Below are 15,616 nucleotides of genomic sequence, written 5' to 3'. Positions count from 1 at the left end.
AATAAAATTTTGCATAAATTTTCTATAGAAATAAAATTCTTTTTCTATAGAAATTAAAAATTTACAAAATTTTTTATAGAAATAAAATTTGGATAACATTTTCTATTGAAATTAAATTTTGACAAAATTTTTTAGAAAATTTTCTATTGAAAAAAATTTAGATATAATTTTGTACAGAAATAAAATTATGCCAAAATTGTTTACAGAATAAAAATTATTTTTCTGTAAAAATAAAATTTGGACAAATTTTTCTGTAGAAGTAAAATTTTGACAAAATAAAATAATAAAGGTTTGCAAATTTTAATATAAATAAAATTTTGGAGAGAATTTTGTACAAAAATAAAATTTTTTATAGAAATAATATTTTGTAAAAATTTTCTATATAAATAAATTTTAACCAAAGTGTTACATAGACATAAATTTTTGCAAAAAATAAAGTTGGACAAAAATTATCTATAGGAACCAAAATTTTGACAAAATTTTCTATAGGAATAAAATTTTGCAAAAATTTCCTATAGAAATAAAATTTTAATCACTGTTGTTGTTGTTGTTTTTTTTTTTTATTTCAGCTTAAAACCATACATTGACTAAACTACAAGTGTAGCTTAACCAACAGAGGAAAAGAATGTTTGTCAAATTTATTTGGGCAAAGCCCTATAGACTGCAAGATGGTTGGATGGACGCACGTTTCGGAATTACCACATGCCTCATCAGCATCCTCTACTTGCAGCAAAACTATCAACCAATTATCAGAATAAATTCAGGCAGTTCATTAAACCCAACAATAAACGACACTTGAAATCTCCGAAAAAAGGCTTTACATTGATAGCCGGCTTATGCCGAAAATAAAATTTTGCAAAAATTTTCTATAGAAATAAAATTTTGCAAAAATTTCTATAGAAATAAAATTTTGCAAAAAATTTTCTACAGAAATAAATTTTAAGAAAATTTTCTATAGAAATAAAATTTTAAAAAAATTTCCGATAGACTTATTTAAAAATACCAAGTAATCGATTGATACGTCAATTCTCTTTCTTCAATGAGAAATTGAGTTAATGGTAAGTGCAATTGAGAGTATTGTACTGTAGACAGTGTAAACAATCAACAGCACTGTTAACTTTAATTGAGATCTCTTTCTATGTATGTAAAAGTGAGCAGGAATTGCCAATGCATATAAAATAAGATAACTCTCAATGCGAGAGTAAGATTCTTATGGCTTATAAGTTGTGATTGTGATTATATGTGATTAAGCAATCGAATACCGAGAATAATAATAACAACAACATGTTATCATTGCAAATAACATAAATGCTAATAACAGAGAATAGAAGTCTTAACATGAAATTTAAAAAAGATAATGATGTTTATTTTGCACATATACAAAAATATATTAAATTTAACTAAACTATAAATATTAATAATAATCATTCAGTTTGTATTATTAATATTTATAGTTTTAATTAATTTAATTAATTTTCTTCAATAATACACCACTGTATATTGAATTTTTTTAAAGCGATTTAATGTTCCCAAACAGTTTTGGATTTTAATATAAGCTTTTTGTTTTCTCAAATTTCTCAGATATTGAAACTACCATGAAAATATTTACTTGACTTCAGTAAATAGCAAAAACAAACCGACAAGTTTTGAGTTAAGTTGAAGGCCAAAAAGCTAATTTAATTAAAACTCTTTTTTTTGGCTGTTTTACCAAAAAAAAATTAAATTAAACGAATCCACAGAAATGTTAACACCTCTGCTAAGCTTATTAATAACCAAACGTGTGGGGAGGGGGTCGCACATGTTTTGTGAAGAGGGGAGTGACTCGAAATTGAAGCTCCCATAAATGGTCATATTAATCATCACTCCAGTGGAATGAAAGACAATTTTTGGGAGTTTATTAAACCACGTTTTACCACTTAAATGTCACTTTTCCCTCGATTACCATTAAGGGTGAGTGGAGTGGGTTACCCACCAGAGAACCAAATACAATTCTCCTTCGCCTTCATTACAAAATTAATAATTCTGGTCGCATTCCATTTTAATTATGCTGCTGTTGCTGATGTATCATTTATGAGTAGTTTCAATATTTCTTGAAGATTTCTTCCTTCCTCTTTTCCATCATCATCATCATCATCGTCATTCACAGATGAAACTAAATAAAATTATTATCCACATAGGCCTTCTTAATAAACCAGAATGCAATTCAGACTGCTTTTCTTCCGAGTTTTTTTTTTCAGTTTCCCAGCTTCTCTCCCCCCCCCCCCACCACTTTGGTCATATCTAGAAACGACTTTGTTTTCAGCCTGCTGCTGTAGTTGATGTAAAATGGAAATTTGTTTTTATTAAATTATGCGCAACGCCAGACGTTATGGCGTGAAAAATTAAAAAAAAATATTTTTTAGATTTCTTTTTGCACTTTACACTGAATGATGATGATGATGAACGTTTCAAACATACAGATTGAGTAGATCCCTTCCCAAATGCTCGTACGCCCATAAGATGGGCCAGTTGGACCCCAGGGAGGAACAATTGTAAGCCATAATGGGTATGTGCCCTCCTAAAACGGCACCCAAGGTCTTATAAGGCACAGAGAGGAAGAGCCAGCAAGATTGGAATGGCCGGCCAGATACATTCCCATTCAGATTTAGGCATTTGTACACGTTTCCCGTTAAGGAAATTATATTCCTACAGAATGTTGAGTAGACGTTAAAATGGGAAGCAGCAATAATTTGTCTGCCTACCCATCCACCAGGCCCTAAACCAAAAACTAGACGAGGCAAGAGGAAGAAAAACTTAATGATTCATCGAATAATTTCATGAAATGAAATCTTTCCAAAGCAATTTTTAATAAAGAAGGCTCCCTTGACTGTGAAGGATTTATATGCAAAGGAGACAATTGTGATTGTCATAAAAATAAGGAAAGGATAAAAATACTTTATAGAATGTGGAGAAGATGGATGGTCACTTTTATGAAGAAATGTGACAAAATTTCGTGTAGCAAAAAATAGAATAGAATTTTTTAAATTTTGACAAAATTTCTATAATAATAAAATTTTGTAAAAAATTTCTGTAGAAATAAAATTTTTCAGAAAAAAATTCTGTAAAAATAAAATTTTGCAAACATTTTTATGGAAATTAAATTTTGCAAAATTTGGATAAAATTTTATATAGAAATAATATTTTGAGAAAATTTTCTATAGTAAAAAATATTAAAAAAATTTTCTATAGTAATAAAATATTGATAAAATTTTCTATGGAAACCAAAACTTTGATAAAAAAAATTGCGATAGAAATAAAATTTTGCAAAAATGTTGTATAGAAATAAAATGTTGATAAAATTTTCTATGGAAACAAAAACGTTGACATAATTTTCATGTCGATTAAGATAAATTACGAATTTTAGCAAAGACACAAACCACTTTTTGCAGAGCTCTGTTAATTAGTTAATTTTATGAAGCTCTGCATAAAGGAGATAACAGAGCACTGTAACGAGTTAACAGAGGTATTTTCTGCCCTAACCAATGATAGATTTATTTTTTGATCACCAGGAAAAATATTAAAGGGTCTTCCGGACCAATTTACTTTAACGAAAATTAAACCAACCACTTGTGGCATTATCACTCACAGCTACATTCACACATATGTCGCAAAATTTTGCAGAAAATTGAGATTTTCGGGACAATTTTTTGAGAGGATGGGACTCATGTGACCATTGTGGCCACATGGACAATTGTCCCATATAAATGACCCATACACCATATGAAAGAGCTTGAAGAGCTCTATCAATATTGGATAAATTCTGAAAAGGATGCCTCCAGTGGCTATTGTGGTCATATGTGGGTGAGTGTGAGTGATAAAGCCACAATTTAGATAAAGTAAATTGGTCCGGAAGATCATTTAATATTTTTCATGGTGATCAAAAAATAAATCTGTCATTGGTTAGGGTAGAAAATACCTCTGTTAACTCGTTACAGTGCTCTGTTATCTCCTTTATGAAGCTCTGTTAACTAATTAACAGATCTCTGCAAACAAATGGTTTGTGTCCGTGCCAACTAAATTCGTAATTTATCTTCACGCACATGAAATTTTCTATAAAGATAAAATTTTGCAAAAATGTTCTATAGAAATACAAATGTGTGTGAAAATAAATTATAATGGATCTCGTTATAAAACCACAAAATAAGCACCCCCTATATATCAAAGTTGGAACTAAAGTTACATTATAATGGATTTATGGTCAAAAATAATTGTAACAAAATGCACAAAACGCGCAAATTAGTTAAAATAATATATCAGATTGTATAATATAGGTCGAACTCTATCCAAAAAGGCGTACCAATACTCCATAACAATCAGTGGTGTGGAGATATGGCCACTTTTATACAGTGGGTCACAGACTGCAAACAAACAAGTGTGGGTTGACAAAACCAACTGGGAATGGAAGTAGAAATCGGGATCTACCAAACAACACAAGCCTTGTGTTCCGGACCCGCTGGGGAGCCCAGATATTGCCCACTTTGTGTTATGGGCCACTCATCCTGGAAAGAAATTTCCAAATTTCTTCCAAATGGAAATATGTGGGCTGACCAAACCAACGTGGAATGGACGTAGAAACCGAGATCTACTCAAAAACACAAACCTTGTGTTCCAGACCCGCTGGGGAGCCGAGATATTGCCCACTTTGTGTTATGGGCCACTCATCCTGGAAAGAAATTTCCAAATTTCTTCCAAATGGAAATATGTGGGCTGACCAAACCAACGTGGAATGGAAGTAGAAATCGGGATCTACCAAACAACACAAGCCTTGTGTTCCAGACCCGCTGGGGAGCCGAGATATTGGCCATTTTGTGTTATGGGCCACTCATCCTGGAAAGAAATTTCCAAATTTCTTCCAAATGGAAATATGTGGGCTGACCAAACCAACGTGGAATGGAAGTAGAAACCGAGATCTACTCAAGCACATAACTCATGTGTTCCAGACCCGCTGGGGAGCCGAGATATTGGCCACTTTGTGTTATGGGCCACTCATCCTGGAAAGAAATTTCCAAATTTCTTCCAAATGGAAATATGTGGGCTGACCAAACCAACGTGGAATGGAAGTAGAAATCGGGATCTACCAAACAACACAAGCCTTGTGTTCCAGACCCGCTGGGGAACCGAGATATTGACCACTTTGTGTTATGGGCCACTCATCCTGGAAAGAAAATTCCAAATTTCTTCCAAATGGAAATATGTGGGCTGACCAAACCAACGTGGAATGGATGTAGAAACCGAGATCTACTCAAAAACACAAACCTTGTGTTCCAGACCCGCTGGGGACCCGAGATATTGGCCATTTTGTGTTATGGGCCACTCATCCTGGAAAGAAAATTCCAAATTTCTTTCGAATGGAAATATGTGGGCTGACCAAACCAACGTGGAATGGAAGTAGAAATCGGGATCTACCAAACAACACAAGCCTTGTGTTCCAGACCCGCTGGGGAGCCGAGATATTGGCCATTTTGTGTTATGGGCCACTCATCCTGGAAAGAAATTTCCAAATTTCTTCCAAATGGAAATATGTGGGCTGACCAAACCAACGTGGAATGGATGTAGAAACCGAGATCTACTCAAAAACACAAACCTTGTGTTCCAGACCCGCTGGGGACCCGAGATATTGGCCATTTTGTGTTATGGGCCACTCATCCTGGAAAGAAAATTCCAAATTTCTTCCAAATGGAAATATGTGGGCTGACCAAACCAACGTGGAATGGAAGTAGAAATCGGGATCTACCAAACAACACAAGCCTTGTGTTCCAGACCCGCTGGGGAGCCGAGATATTGGCCATTTTGTGTTATGGGCCACTCATCCTGGAAAGAAAATTCCAAATTTCTTCCAAATGGAAATATGTGGGCTGACCAAACCAACGTGGAATGGATGTAGAAACCGAGATCTACTCAAAAACACAAACCTTGTGTTCCAGACCCGCTGGGGACCCGAGATATTGGCCATTTTGTGTTATGGGCCACTCATCCTGGAAAGAAAATTCCAAATTTCTTTCGAATGGAAATATGTGGGCTGACCAAACCAACGTGGAATGGAAGTAGAAATCGGGATCTACCAAACAACACAAGCCTTGTGTTCCGGACCCGCTGGGGAGCCCAGATATTATTCATTTTGTGCAACTAGCGGGACTTTTGACCTTAGTGTAAAATCTCAAAAATGAAACTTTTTGAAAATGTTTAAAACAATATATTTTTATCTCCTTTACGTATTTTTTGTGAATATATTTTTTGTCGACAGGTATTAATTACATATTGATTTAATATATTAAATTTGTTTATGAAATAAAAAGTTATTAACGAGGCAATATACCATAACAAAATTTCAAATTATACTTTTTATATATTCCATTGATCAATTTAAAAATTGTACAATATTGTTAATGCGTATTTAATGTAATATATTGAATTTGTTTTAAACTTTGAGTTTTTTTAATTGTAATGCATGAGATCGTACTAGGAATGTGGCTAAAATTGCTTAAATCTTCGATTTCGACAGTCTTATTAAGGTTTCTTAAATTGAAGTACAATCTTATTCACTTTCTTAAATCGAAGTACTGTGTTATTGAATTATTTTCTCTTACGTTTTTAGAGTTTTTTGCTAAGAGCAACGACTAAACCAACAAGTAATAAAAAAGAATTTCGAGGGAATGGAGAATATTGAACACTTCCATAAACATTAAAATTATATTTTAATACAATTTGAAATCATTCAATTCAATTATTGAAGAAATTTGGAAATTTCTTTCCAGGATGAGTGGCCCATAACACAAAATGGCCAATATCTCGGCTCCCCAGCGGGTCTGGAACACAAGGCTTGTGTTGTTTGGTAGATCCCGATTTCTACTTCCATTCCACGTTGATTTGGTCAGCCCACATATTTCCATTTGGAAGAAATTTGGAAATTTCTTTCCAGGATGAGTGGCCCATTACACAAAATGGCCAATATCTCGGCTCCCCAGCGGGTCTGGAACACAAGGCTTGTGTTGTTTGGTAGATCCCGATTTCTACTTCCATTCCACGTTGGTTTGGTCAGCCCACATATTTCCATTCGAAAGAAATTTGGAATTTTCTTTCCAGGATGAGTGGCCCATAACACAAAATGGCCAATATCTCGGGTCCCCAGCGGGTCTGGAACACAAGGTTTGTGTTTTTGAGTAGATCTCGGTTTCTACGTCCATTCCACGTTGGTTTGGTCAGCCCACATATTTCCATTTGGAAGAAATTTGGAATTTTCTTTCCAGGATGAGTGGCCCATAACACAAAGTGGCCAATATCTCGGTTCCCCAGCGGGTCTGGAACACAAGGCTTGTGTTGTTTGGTAGATCCCGATTTCTACTTCCATTCCACGTTGGTTTGGTCAGCCCACATATTTCCATTTGGAAGAAATTTGGAAATTTCTTTCCAGGATGAGTGGCCCATAACACAAAATGGCCAATATCTCGGCTCCCCAGCGGGTCTGGAACACAAGGTTTGTGTTTTTGAGTAGATCTCGGTTTCTACGTCCATTCCACGTTGGTTTGGTCAGCCCACATATTTCCATTTGGAAGAAATTTGGAAATTTCTTTCCAGGATGAGTGGCCCATAACACAAAGTGGGCAATATCTGGGCTCCCCAGCGGGTCCGGAACACAAGGCTTGTGTTGTTTGGTAGATCCCGATTTCTACTTCCATTCCCAGTTGGTTTTGTCAACCCACACTTGTTTGTTTGCAGTCTGTGACCCACTGTATAAAAGTGGCCATATCTCCACACCACTGATTGTTATGGAGTATTGGTACGCCTTTTTGGATAGAGTTCGACCTATATTATACAATCTGATATATTATTTTAACTAATTTGCGCGTTTTGTGCATTTTGTTACAATTATTTTTTGACCATAATTCCATTATAATGTAACTTTAGTTCCAACTTTGACATATAGGGGGCGCTTTTTTGTGGTTTTATAACGAGATCCATTATAATTTATTTTCACACACATGAAATACAATTTTGACATAATTTTCTGTATACATCAAATCTGGACAAATTTTTTTCAGAAATAAAATTTTGTCAAAATATTATTTCTATAGAAATACAATTTTAAGAAAATTCTCTATAGAGAAGAAAACAATTTAACACAATTTGCTATAGAAATAAAATTTTGACAAAATTTTCTATAGAAATACAAATGTAGCAAAATTTCTATAGAAATAAAATCATGACAAAATTTTCTATATAAAAAAATTTTCCTGCAAAAATAAAATTTTGACAACATTTTCTACAGAAATAAAATTTTGACAAAATTTTCCAAAAAAAAATAAAATTTTTACAAAATTGTCTATAGAAATAAATTTTTGACAAAATTTGCTATAGAAATAAAATGTTAACATAATTATCTATAGAAATAAAATTTTGACAAAATTTCCCATAGAAATAAAATTTTGACAAAATTTTTCTATAGAAATAAAATTTTGACAAATTTTTCTGTACAAATAAAGAACTTTTGTAGAAATTTTCTATAGTATAAAATTATGACAAAATTTTAAATAGATTTTATCTTGACAAAATTTTCTATATAAAAATTTTCCTACAAAAATAAAATTTTGACAACATTTTCTACAGAAATAAAATTTTTATAAAATTGTCTATAGAAATAAATTTTTGACAAAATTTACTATAGAAATAAAATTTTGACAAAATTTTTCTATAGAAATAAAATTTTAACAAATTTTTCTATACAAATAAAATGTTCACAAATTTTTCTATAAAAATAACATTTTGACAAAATTTTTCTATAGAAATAACAGAAATAAGAAATAATAAAATTTTCCAAAGAAATAAAATTTTTACAAAATTGTCTTTAGAAATAAAATTTTGACAAAATTTTCTATAGAAATAAAATGTTGACAAAATTTTTCTATAGAAATAAAATTTTAACACATTTTTCTATACAAATAACATTTTCACAAATTTTTCTATAAAAAAAAAAAAAAATTTTCTATATAAACATTTTCCTACAAAAATAAAATTTTGACAAAATTTTCCAAAGAACTTTTGTAAAAATTTTCTATACACAGAAAAAAATTTCACGAAAATTTTTCCAATTAAAATCTTAATTGATTTTTAAAAAATATTCAATTAAAAATTTAATTGATTCAACAAATTTTTTAATTGAAACAAAAATCAATCACACAAATTACTAGTATCAATTAATTTTTTAATTGGATCAATTATTTTTTAATTGACTTTCAATTAATTTTTTAATTGATACTATCATTTTCGTGATTGAAGACATTTCAATTAAAAAATTAATTGGATCAATTAATTTCGTGATTGAATCAGAAAATTTTTTTTTTGTAGTATAAAATTATGACAAAATTTTAAATAGAAATAAAATTTTGACAAAATTTTCTATAGAAATAAAATTGTGCAAAAATTTTCTATAGAAACACAAATGTGACCAAATTTGTATAGGATAAAATCTTGACAAAATTTTTTATGTAAAAATTTTCCTACAAAAAAAAAAATTTTGACAACATTTTCTACAGAAATAAAATTTTGACAAAATTGTCTATAGAAATAAATTTTTGACAAAATTTGCTATAGAAATAAATTTTTGACAAAATTTTTCTATAGAAATAAAATTTTGACAAATTTTTCTATAGATATACAAATGTGGCAAAATTTCTATAGAAATAAAATCTTGACAAAATTTTCTATATAAAAATTTTCCTACAAAAATAAAATTTTGACAACATTTTCTACAGAAATAAAATGTTGACAAAAATTTTCAAAGAAATAAAATCTTTACAAAATTGTTAATACAAATAAATTTGTGACAAAATTTGCTATAGAAATAAAATTTTGACAAAATTTTTCTATAGAAATAAAATTTTGACAAATTTTTTAATACAAATAAAATTTTCTAAAATTTTTCAAATTCTAAATAAGCATTTTCCTACAAAAATAAAATTTTGACAACATTTTCTACAGAAATAAAATTTTGACAAAATTTTCCAAAGAACTTTTGTAGAAATTTTCTATAGTATAAAATTATGACAAAATTTTAAATAGAAATAAAATTTTGACAAAATTTTCTATAGAAATAAAATTGTGCAAAAATTTTCTATAGAAACACAAATGTGACAAAATTTCTATAGAAATAAAATCTTGACAAAATTTTCTATATAAAAATTTTCCTACAAAAATAAAATTTTGACAACATTTTCTACAGAAATAAAATTTTTACAAAATTGTCTATAGAAATAAATTTTTGACAAAATTTACTATAGAAATAAAATTTTGACAAAATTTGCTATAGAAATAAAATGTTAACATAATTCTCTATAGAAATAAAGTTTTGACAAAATTTCCTATAGGAATAAAATTTTGACAAAATTTTTCTATAGAAATAGAATTTTGACAAATTTTTCTATACAAATAAAATTTTCACAAATTTTTCTGTAAAAAATTCTATATAAACATTTTCCTACAAAAAAAATTTTTTTTGACAACATTTTCTACAGAAATAAAATTTTGACAAAATTTTCCAAAGAAATAAAATTTTTACAAAATTGTCTATAGAAATAAATTTTTGACAAAATTTGCTATAGAAATAAAATTTTTACAAAATTGTCTTTAGAAATAAAATTTTAACATATTTTTCTATACAAATAAAATTTTCAAAAATTTTTCTATAAAAAAAATTCTATATAAACATTTTCCTATAAAAATAAAATCTTGACAAAATTTTCTATATAAAAATTCTCCTACAAAAATAAAATTTTGACAACCTTTTCTACAGAAATAAAATTTTTACAAAATTGTCTATAGAAAAAAATATTTTTACAAAATTTACTATAGAAATAAATTTTTGACAAAATTTGCCATAGAAATAAAATTTTGACAAAATTTTTCTATAGAAATAAAATTTTAACAAATTTTTCTATACAAATTTTTCAATAAAAATAAAATTTTGATAAATTTTTCTATAAAAATAAAATTTTGACAAATTTTTCTATACAAATAAAGTTTTCACAAATTTTTCTATAAAAATAAAATTTTGACACATTTTTCTATAAAAATAAAAGTTTGTCATAATGTTCTATAGAAATAAAATTTTGACAAAATTTCCTATAGAAATAACATTTTGACAATATTTTCGGTAGATATAAAATTTTGCAAAAATTTTCTACAGACATAAAATTTTGCAAAAATTTTCCATAGAAATAAAATTTTTACAGATTTTCTATAAAAATAAAATTTTCTATTGGAAGCAAAATTTTGACAAAATTTTCTACAGAGATAAAGTTTTGACAAAAATCCTAAAGAAATTAAACAAAACACACCCTTTACAATATGTCCTAAATGCTTTTCTTAGAAATGTTGTCAAATCAAATGTCGTGCTAGGGAAACCTGATGACAGGTAATAACTTCGGCAAGTGTAATTGTTTGGCTACGAGCAAACAAAAAAAAGAGGAATGGCCTGATGTTTGACCATGACTCTGGTGTTTATGCTCAAATTTCAGCATGCGATTCCAAATCGGCACAGACGAGACTTAAGCCACAAGTCTTAAGTTAATCAATTTTAGCCTTTGTGCTTGGGAGGAGATACCTTAAAAATGTTTTGCAAAAAAAAAAGACATAAAAAAATAAACATAGGAATAATCGAGTGCTTAACTTGAACAAAGTTTTCGCATTTGTGAAATAAGCCGAAAGTGAAACTGAAAACAAAAATTAAACACCGGATACCACAAAACGCCAACACACAAAGGAAATATAAAATGGATTAACCTAAGCCACCGACAATGACAACCATTGCCATTGGTGTTTAAAAACTGAAGTTTTGTTAATCTGGATAGTAGTAATATGAGTTAGCTTGTCAGCTATTTTGGATTGTTTGCTTGATCTCTTTTGTTTTACGAATTTTGAACACATTTCTTTGCGACGTCATTTATGCAGTGGCACTAGAAATCAAAATTTTGTTTAGTATGAATTTTCATCATTTAAAAAAAAAAATTTCCGTATCCACATATACTAACATAAGTAAAGGTAAATGAAGCTAATGAGAGTGAGAATGTAATGAAATGAGATGATTACAGGCATATCAATTTAACATCCTTATGATTATTTAACATATTAATGTAAAATATGACTTAACATCCGAACAAGTTAACAAAGCACACAAATTTCTTGCCATATACCAAGAAACGTCCATATACACACTTTCCAAGACAATTAAAATTTGTTTTCTTCCCTTGTGCACATTGAGCAGCACATTTTCTAAAATAATGTAAAATTCTCCACCTACAGTTCTTTTCAAATTAAAATTGATTGATTTATACGGAAATTCTCGTTCTCCAAAGAGAAATTGAATAAATCAAATGAGAAATTAAATGTAGTTTTAGTGTACTCTAGACAAAATACAGCACCGTTAATTTTAACGCCATTATACATTGCATGGTCTTTGATGTATCAATATAAGTAAAGCGAAAAGAAGTTAATGAGAGTGAGAGTATTTAACATCTTAATGTAAAATATGACTTCACGTCGTAACATGTAATGTAGTTCACCTGTAGTAAAAAAAAAGCTCTGTTAATTTTACTTGAGATGCCTATATATTTATTGCTCTACACATATAAAAAACATAAGCAGAGGATAATGAACTTAATGAGAGGGAGATTGCAAATGAGTGGTTGCAGATGATCACTGGCATATCAGTGATGACTTAACATTCTAATGAGGGTTTAACATATTAATGTAAAATATAACAAGTTAATTTAAATAAATTAACCAAAGTAATTTATTTTGGAATGATATGTTAAATTAAATTAAATTAAGCCGAATACAAATTTATTGTTGAGTTTAGTCAACCAAACGTTAATTTCATTATAATTAATTCAAATTAAATAAACCAAAGTAAAATAGATTACAGAAATAACTAAATTATATTAAATTACAATTTAAAAAATTAATTAAATTAAAAAAAATTAGAACGTAATGGAAATAAATGGAGATAATTCCATTAAATTCCTTAATATAAAGAATTTCTTTTTAACCTTAATCCATCTAAATTATTGCGTGAATTCAGAGACCTCTTTAGCTGCACTATATCTAAGTCGATTAGTGCGTGCTTATTTGTCCTAAAGAGGATTTGTCAAGTAACTCATAAAATATGATAAATTACACCATTTACTCTTTGCCAGCCAAAATGCAAACAAAGCCAAATACCATAAACAGTATTTAATAGAAAGTATAGCAAATTGTGCGATAAACGTATTGTACTTTTTCCCTCAAAAGAAAACTTCAGTTTTTTTTACACACAAAAGGTGCAGCAATTAGTACAAAAAAAAAGGATTTCTTTTTCCCTAAACCATAAAATTTTAAAAAAAGGATTCCAAGAAAACAATAGAGAGCAGTCCACCGCCCCCCAACCCTCACCTTGTTAGACAAACAGATAAAAACGACAATGATTTAACAATTAGAAAAAGTTTCCATTTCAAACACCCGATGCCATCTACAAAATAAGGTACATCATATTCCACCGTATTTTTTTGTTTTGTGTGAAGGTCTTATCTGCTCCCCACAATGCTGCCTAAAGTGAAAACAATAGAGACCCACCGAGTCCCAAACATAAAAATGAAAAAAATATCACAAAAATGGCGCATTTTCTCTGTGTGTATGATGGGGAGAGGGGTAAGGGGAAGGTTTAAAGTATTTCTCCATTAAAAAAGTAACTCTAATGTAACTGTAACTAAAACTGTAAGTAAACGAAATGCAGAGAACAATTCGAAGCACAACACACACACACGTGCTCACACAAACAATTGGTAATTCAGAGAACAAAGAGAATGGCAAACTACAGCTGATAGGAGATGACAGAGGTTATGGCAACAGTGTTATGAAATTATATTTTCTTTGATTTTATTTTTAAAATAAAATATAGATAATTTTATTATTTTAATAAAAAAAAAACTTGGAGGAACATAAATACATTGTTTGCACTGAAACATCTCAAAGTTTAATTCCTTAAAAAACTGTCACCTTTCAAAAGTGGACACCTTTTATGAGAGGTTTCGCTTTAACAATTCAATTTAGTTGAATTTATATTTTTTTTAGCTTTTTTAATTAAATTATCAAATTTAAATAAAAATCAATAGCAATTGAAACTAAATTTAAATTTATTATAAAGTTAAATTACATGAAACTAAATCCAACTTAATTTGAAAGAAAATAAATTAATTTTAATTAAAATTTTTATTTAAATTTAATTTTAAATGTAATTAAATTTAAATTTAATTTAAATTTGATTAAAATTTTAATGCTAATTTCTAATTTTTAGTTTAAATTTTAATTTAAATTTGAATTTTAATTTTAATGTAATTTAATATAATTTAATTATATTTAATTTAATTGAAATTAATTTACTTTACTTTGATTTATTTTGATATAAATTAATTGATGAAAATGTTGAGCTTTGCGAATTCCCAAAACCCCCAATATGGGGTGGAAATACACTGTGCCATTCGTATTGCTAATTTTAAATTTGTGGGTGAAGGTGTTTTCATTCTGATTGTTGATAACATCACAACGTAGCGTTAGTAAGGTAGGGCAGGGTATGCATAGGCAGCTATCGGGCCCTTAACTTTGAAGGTTCGTCGGTCGGTGAGTCGACAAGTTATGTAATCAAAAACAAGCATAAATAAAACTAAACTCAATGGAAGATAGAGCGAATAGCACAAGCGAATAGTTGGATGGTTAGTGGTAGGGGCCTAGCGGTAAATAAAATACTTTGAGCTTGTGCTAGAGATGGAGGTTTTGGCCTAACAAAGAAGTCTAATTTTGATAGTAATGGTGGCAGAAACACGCAATGAATTCGCCCCATCTACCATTCAAACTTTCATAACATATGTGCGTGTATGTGTGTGCGAGAGTGTACCCAAACCTACCATAGATGGTTGATATTAACCCTTATCAGGGCCAAACACGAGACAATTAACAATATTAGATGATGGAGTATTTGTACTGTCACACAACAATAACAACAACAACAACAATACAATAGCTTTTCTTGGTTAGTTTGTATTACAACGAAACCATCAAAACAAACGAATTTCCCTATTGTATATCTTCTCTCTCTCTCGCTCTCTTTATCCTCTTGATAAATATAACAGTAGTTATGTTCATATGCGAGAGCATAACTTCCACCCATGACTAGGAATATGTATGAATGTATGATTGCCACCTAAAGATAGGGATGTGTGTAAACTTATGAGAGTTGTGTGAATGGGAATGTTTGTCATTTCCATGGATTTGTTGCTAGGTTCTTGTTGTTGTTGTGTGTATCACTTTAAATACTCCTAAAATAATACCAAATAGACTCAGTCAACAAAACAAAAATTTTTTTTGGGAGTACCACAATAATGTCATCTAGTTGGGTTCTTATGTATCATAACTCATGAAATGTAAACTCATACACATTGAATCACATGGATATTAAGGTGGGTCATCAATAACATAATAAGCAGGCTATACTTTAGAATACTTTTTCGAAAAATTAACATTAAAACATATTAAATTAAATCCTTTTAAAATG

General features: G+C 29.5%; 1 protein-coding gene across 5 annotated transcripts in view; it reads right to left on the bottom strand.

Moving 5' to 3' along the window:
- Window positions 1–15,616, bottom strand: part of LOC142239297 (uncharacterized) — a 351,852-nt gene that overhangs the window by 298,030 nt on the left and 38,206 nt on the right. The gene's annotated exons all lie outside the window — the stretch shown is intronic.

The sequence above is a fragment of the Haematobia irritans genome, chromosome 5 (genome assembly GCF_050003625.1).
Source record: "Haematobia irritans isolate KBUSLIRL chromosome 5, ASM5000362v1, whole genome shotgun sequence".
Lineage (NCBI taxonomy): Eukaryota > Metazoa > Arthropoda > Insecta > Diptera > Muscidae > Haematobia > Haematobia irritans.
This window is presented reverse-complemented; position numbering and strand designations above follow the sequence as displayed.